The sequence below is a fragment of the Nicotiana tomentosiformis genome, chromosome 9 (genome assembly GCF_000390325.3).
Source record: "Nicotiana tomentosiformis chromosome 9, ASM39032v3, whole genome shotgun sequence".
NCBI classification, from domain to species: domain Eukaryota; kingdom Viridiplantae; phylum Streptophyta; class Magnoliopsida; order Solanales; family Solanaceae; genus Nicotiana; species Nicotiana tomentosiformis.
The window spans coordinates 92,795,497-92,802,607 of record NC_090820.1 but is presented as its reverse complement, the minus strand read 5'-3'; the positions used below and the strand labels follow the sequence as shown (position 1 = coordinate 92,802,607).

Here is a 7,111-nt window from a genome sequence, read left to right as displayed (position 1 = left end):
ATTTAGATTTCCCAAACTTTTTCCAAAAACGTCAAAAATCGACCCTGGGTCCGCTTGGTCAAAACCTGAGGTTCGGACCTAAATCCATTTACCCATTCACACCCGAGCCCGGATATATAATTGGTTTTGGAATCCGACCTCAATTTGAAGTCTAAATCCCCATTTGTTTCCAAATCCCCAGTTTCTACCCAAAACCCCCAACTCTATCATGAAACTCTAGATTTTAGGTTGAAAATTCATACAATGTAATGGGTAATTGAAAAAATATGGTTTAGAATCACTTACCAACACTTTGGGGAAGAAAATGTCTTTTGAAAATTGCCTCTAGGCCGTCTAGCTTTTGAAAATGTGAAAGAATGACTTAAGTCCCGTTTTGGGATTGTTTTATGAACTGGGCGACAGTATTCATCGCGTTCGCGAGGACACTGTCGCATTTGCGAAGAGCTGCCCTGCTAGGCTTACGCGATCGCAAAACTCTCACCGCGTTCGTGAAGGCTATGCCCCCCTGGCCTTTGCGTTCGCGATCCCATGCACGCGTTCGAGTAGAAGGAAAGTCTGACCCCTTCCCCCATGCCTCAAATGCTACGCGTTCGCGATGAGCCGGTCGCGTTCGCGAAGGGTAAAGCCCCCATCACTCCGCGTTCGCGACCAGGCCTTCGCGTTCGCGAAGAAAAAAAACTCACCCTGACCAGCTTACCCTTCGTGTTCGCGAGAGTATCTTCGCGAACGCGAAGAAGAACACACCAGAACACCTGCTGCAGCAAAAATACCAGATTTTCTAAGTACAAACAGCCCGTAGCCTATCCATAACTCACCCGAGCCCTCGGGGTTTCAAACCAAACATGCACACAAGTCCTAAAACATCATACGAACTTGCTCGCGCTATCGAATCGCCAATATAACACCTAAAACTACGAATTGAACACCAAATCGAATGAAGTTTTCAAGAAAGCTTTAAAACCTCTATTTTCACAACCGGACACTCGAATCACGTCAAACAAACTCCGTTTCTCATCAAATTTACAGACAAATCTTAAATATTATAATGAACTTATACCGGGCTCCGGAACCAAAATACGGACCCGATATCCACAAGGCCAAATATAAACCAAATTCTTAAAACCATAAGATTTTCAGTCTTTCAATTTTCAAGAATAATTCATATCTCGAGCTATGGACCTCGGAATTCGATTCCGGGCATACGCCCAAGTCCCATATTTCATTATGGACATACCGGGACCATCAAAATACGGGTCCGCGTCCGTTTACTAGAAAGGTTGACCAAAGTCAACTTAAATTGATTTTTAAGGTAAAAATTCTCTTTTTATCAGTTTTTAACATAAAGCCTTCCGGAAGAATACTCGGACTGTGCACGTAAATCGAGAAAGGCTAAGATGATATTTTTGAGACCTCGTAATGCAGAATTAGGTTCTAAAATATAAGATGACCTATCAGGTCATCACAAGCGGGTTGCACGCCGCAACAATATTAAAAATGATAATATGTGTAGGAGCGGGTTGCACACCGCAACAGTATTGAAAATGATAATATGTATGGGATCAGGTTGCACGCCGCAACAATATTAAAAATGATAATATGGGTGGGATCGGGTTGCATGGCGCAACTATTTTGTAAATGATAATATGTCTGGGATCGGGTTGCACGCCCCAACAATAAGGAAAACGATGAAATGGCAGAATAAAGATGGATTATGATATTGACAGATTATTATATGAAGGGGTCGGATTGCACGCCGTAATGGATTTGTTTAAAGTTTATGTTGTGGGATCGGGTTGCGCGCCGCAATGGATTGTGGGTGTTGTGTACACTATTGTATTGTGTTAGCTTTCAGTATTTATCATATGAGATTTCAAGGATGAATATTTTTGGATTTACTAATTTCAAGGATTGAGTTGTTGGTAACATATTGGTTTTTAAGTAAAAGAATTTTTAAGGTAATACTTAACTATAGTCGCATTTCACTTTAACTGATTTCCCAAATTAAAATCTTCATCCTATTTAATGATTTTATCTTACTTATAGATCGTTGTTATATTTTTATTTAACAAACTCTAACTTTAATTCAGTGGCTATCCGGTGCTTTATTATAATTGAAAATATTATTTATTTCACCCAAATGATTTTTAAAATAAACTCATTTTTTTCAATTGACTTCCTACTTTATACTAGGTTGTTATAGGCTTTAATGTATGAGATTTAAATCTCTTGAATATTTAAAAGTAATATTTGATACGGGTAGAAGATACATGGTAGCACGTGAATTTTACCGTGCGAAAGTGATTTGGAAAATATGGGCACAAGGTGCCATGTGTGTAAAATTAGGAAGTTGTGACTTATAATCTGAGATTACAAGATGTGATACTCGGGGAAATTCTAATTAAAATTCATGCATTTGTAATGATTTGATTGACTGAGTTGTCATTGGCTTCCCTTACTTGAATATATTCATATTTCATCTGTACCTCGATTACATTGTTGCTTAATTTCTTGGATGTTCTCGTTGCCATTCGCGCTCCCCTTATTTTATTGATGATGATGATTTGAAATCTTTATGTTTCTTGTCATATATTCATATTCCTTCCTTGTTAGTTTTATGTCATGTCCTGCACAGGTTTTCATATCCGGTAGGTGTCTTGACCTGGCCTCGTCACTACTCTACTGAAGTTAGGCTTGATACTCAGTAGGTACCATTGTGGTGTACTCATGCTACGCTTCTGTACATTTTTGTGTAGATCAAGATACTTATGATCGAGTTGGTTGGTGACCCATGTCTGCGCTGCTGGAGACTTCAAGGTATACCTGTTCGATGTTCGCAGACTCCGCAGTCACCTTCTGTTGTATTTTATTTCCATGGTCTCCTATTATTCCGGAACAATGATGCACTCCTTATTTATAGTTACTCTTAGAAAGGCTTGTGACTTGTACTACTGGTTTTGGGATTATGTAACTGAAGTTATTTAATTTATTATAGTTAAGTTAGTTAAATTTCATTAGTGACCAATATGCGTTAGGCTTATCTACTTTTAGATACTAGGTGCCATCACGACTTTCTCGGAGGGATTTTTTGGTCCTGACAACAAACCATATGTAAAACCTCCAAATTTACTTTCACCCTAAAATCCCTCCAAAATACTTTCACGCTAAATCCCTACGAGGCGACTAAATTTCATCAAAATTCAGAAGGTGGCAAAGAACTCAGAAGGTTGGTGTCTAAAATTCATCTCTCTCCAAGCGACTTTACACAAATTATACCATTTGATTATCCGCCTAATCAATAGTAAGTTTAATTTCTTTCTCTTTAATCTGTTCTGTTTCTTTTTTAATCTTCGTGATTTTTTTTTCCCGATTGAATCAATAATCGAAAAAAGGGTTCTGTAATTTTTTGTTTCTTTAGTTGTTTTCTGCAATTGGTTATTTTGAATACTAATCTTTATTGTGTCAATGATAAAAGTGAGATTATTGGGTTTAAAATTGGGGCACGTAGGTCAAGAAGGAGAAATTTGTACAAAAGAGGGGATGTTTGGTTGCTCATAAAATCATCGGACATCAGAGAATATCAAACACTCCAGAACTGAGATGTCACCAAAAATAGGTATTGGTTGCTCGTATTAGGATTGCAATATGATTTATAATTTAATTTAACATATCCCAACATTCAGTCATGGAATAGATTCTGCTTTTTTTTGTCTTTCAAGCAAATGGGGCTCAAATGTGAGTAATGATAAGGCAAAGAGAAGCCAGCCACGCAATGGCTGCAAACACCGGCCATACCGGCTTGCCACGCTAAGATACAGGTCGGTTAATCGCTCAAAGCCTGAATTGGTTATCCTAAATATAAAAACACCATCCTCATTGGCTCTTCACGTACATTCCATCAACACCGAAAAAACAAAATACGCACTCACAAACAAGAAAGATAGAGATGTCAGTATATAGATTTTTTCTTGTAGAGTTTCGTCTATGCAATAGTTTTATCCTTTGCGATTTACATTATACAATTCTTCTGGGGACTTTCTTGAAGGGTCATGAAAATTTTGTAGGATGTCTTGTGGTTTTTCATATGAGGTGATGAATTGGTTAAAAAACATTTCTTACCATTAGGTGCTCTAGTTCAGTTTCTTTGCTCTGATTGTTTTGGGTTCTTTAAATTATATAATCAACTTATTACCTTTGAGAAGTCTAATATAATATTTTAAAAAAATAGATAAGGAAGAAACAGCGATGTAAATTAGCTTTGTTAAAGTATTTTTCATGTCAAACAAATTTTCTGATGAAAACATTCCATTGAGTTCATCCACTGTATTTATTTAGTCAATAGCACTCTAGTTGGAGTGATGGACTCGCTCGTCGAAGCTCTTCGTTGTCAATGCTTGAATTTATTATGTCGTGAACCACTTCCTCCAAAATAAGGTCAATGTTTTGAGCATTATAATATAGGCTCTATTTTGATTATAGTTATAACGTAAGTTTTATTTTGATTGGAAAAGAATATTTTTGATGCAGTGGAAAATATAGTTCTTCACTAAATTAATAAATTTTGGTGCTGGTTTTTGATTATGTTGAAGAAAAATAGCATTTCATGTTCTTATGCTTACCTGTAGGTTTATTTTACCTATCCTTAGGATATGGTTGAACTTCATACTTTAAATATATATATAGCAAGTTCTTGATAAAATGAAGCTAGTTCTTGAATAAAAAAAAGTGACAAATATAGCTAGTGTCTCATAAGATAACAATCATTACCGTTTTTTAAACAGTAGAATGATAGATATTGTATCATTTTTTTATTTAAGGAAGATAAGATAGAAAATCAGTGATTTAATTTTGAAGTGTCTTATGTGTTTTAATTTCTCATTTTGTTGAGCAATTGTGTGTCATATGTTATGCATATCAACTTGTAGTTTATCTCATTCTTGTGAAATCGTAGGAAGTTTAGTCATAAAGATGAGTCTGACAAGTGTAATAACAAGTAATATGCATCTTAGTACTTTCTTTCATAAGTAATGTTTTTATGATCTTACTTTTTTTAATCTTACTTTTATTTACTATCCAAGATTATGACACCAAGTAAGTAATGGATGCAACTTGTTGATAACTGACTTGACGAAACTTAATTAATTGGAGTGCAAAAGTTTTTGGATTATGCCTTTAAAAGAACACGAGAATTATATGAAATACGATGTCCGTGTGTCAAATGTTATAACACAACATTAGGAACACGTAAGACAGTCGAGACACATTTGAAAGTATAAGGAATAATTCAAAATTATACTTTTTAGTATCATCATGGAGAAGTTTTGGGTGAGCCACAATCGGAATGCGAAGTTGAAGATGATAATGAAGTAGATGATAATGAGGATGAGGATGAGGATGAAATACATGAAATGCTGAGGGATTTATATTCTAATCATGATGGAGGCATTGTTGATGTTGGTTATAGTGATTTACTTGAAGAAGGACCAAATGTTGAAGTCAAAACGTTTTACAGCCTATTCAAAGATTTCGAGAAGCCACTATACCAAAGTTCCAAAATTTCAAAGTTTTCCACTTTGATTAAACTGCTTCACATAAAAAGTATGGTTCGTTGGAGCAATGAGTCATTTACAATATTATTAAAAATTTTGAAGGATGAGTTGTTACCTGATGGAGCGAATTTGCCAAATTCGTATTATGAGGCAAAGAAGGTGATTCGGGACCTTGGGCTTTCCTACCAAAAAATTGATGCTTGTATAAATGATTGCATGTTATATTGGAAGGAAGATAACTTACTTGATTCCTGTAAAGTATGTGGTGCATCCAGATGGAAAACAGATAAACATAGCGGGGAAGCAAAGAATAAGAATATTAAAAAAAAAAATAGCGTCAAAGATTTTATACCATTTTCCATTGAAGCCTAGGCTTCAAAGGTTGTTTATGTTTGCAAAGACATCTTCTTTAGCGACTAGCACCGGATCTCGTCCAAAATGACCTTTAGCGGCGGAAGTTATAAGGACTAGATTAGCTGGTTGCTATTGACCATTTGGGACCAGTTTTCTCTTCGCTATTGAGCATTTTCTTGTAGTTAACGGAGAGAAAAATTAATGTTTGATTTTAAGCTCCTAAATGATAAATTATGCTAAAAAGAAAAATTATCTTTTGGTTTTAAGATCCACAATAATAGATTTATAAAGCGTAGTTTTTTGCATTCAAAGTTTACGTGAAATCAAACTTCTAATCAACGTAATTGTGATTATAACTTTGTCCAATGTGAAATTATCTTATAAGGAAATATTGTATGATGATTCGATAGGTCATTTATAGTTTTACTCTTTATTTTTGTGTTCTGAGACCTCGAATAGATTCATTTAGCCTTCCTCGTTTTGTATGCGCGGTCTGTGTCTTTTTCCGGAAGGATTTTATGATAAAATTTATAACAATGCTAAATTTTACCTTAAAACCTATTTGAGATCACTATGGTCTACGTTTTGTGTAAATAGACCCGGATCATTATTTTGACAGTCCCGATGGGTCTGTATCGTGATTAGGGACTCGGACGTATGCTCAAAATTAAATTCGAAAGTCCCTAACTTGATTTATCATAATTTATTGAAAGCTTAAAGCTTAAAGGTTTAAAGAATTTCTAAGTTTCACCGTAGTTTGACTTTATTGTTACCAGGTTCGAATTTCGGTTTCGGAACTTGGTATAGGTTCGTTTCATTATTTATGACTTACCTGCAAAATTTGGTGCAAAACGAAATTGATTTGACGTGATTCGGACTTCCGGTTGAGAAAAATTACATGCTTTTAAGCTTCATTGAAAATTTCATTCATTTTAGTGTCTGATTCATTGTTCTATATGTTATTTTGGTGTTTTGATCACGCGAGCGAGTTCGTATAATTTTTTGGACTTGTGTGCATATTTGGTTTGGAGCCCAGAGGGCTCGGGTGAGTTTCGGATAGGCTACAGAACATTTCGGACTTAGAAGATTGCTGGTTTTGGGCTACTGCTGTCATATGGTGTGTTCTTCGCGATCGTGAAGAGATGGTCGCGAACGCGAAGCAATGGGGGGTCTGTTACAAATTTGGGATTTAGACCTCAAATTGAGGTCGG

General features: G+C 35.7%; 1 long non-coding RNA gene across 1 annotated transcript; it reads left to right on the top strand.

Annotated features, from left to right (window-relative positions):
• The first annotated feature begins 3,127 nt into the window (after positions 1 to 3,127).
• On the top strand, positions 3,128 to 5,829 carry LOC138899420 (uncharacterized). The gene is made up of 2 exons (XR_011411012.1): positions 3,128 to 3,298; positions 3,506 to 5,829. It is a non-coding gene; the product is annotated as an uncharacterized lncRNA (long non-coding RNA).
• The last annotated feature ends 1,282 nt before the right edge of the window (positions 5,830 to 7,111 follow it).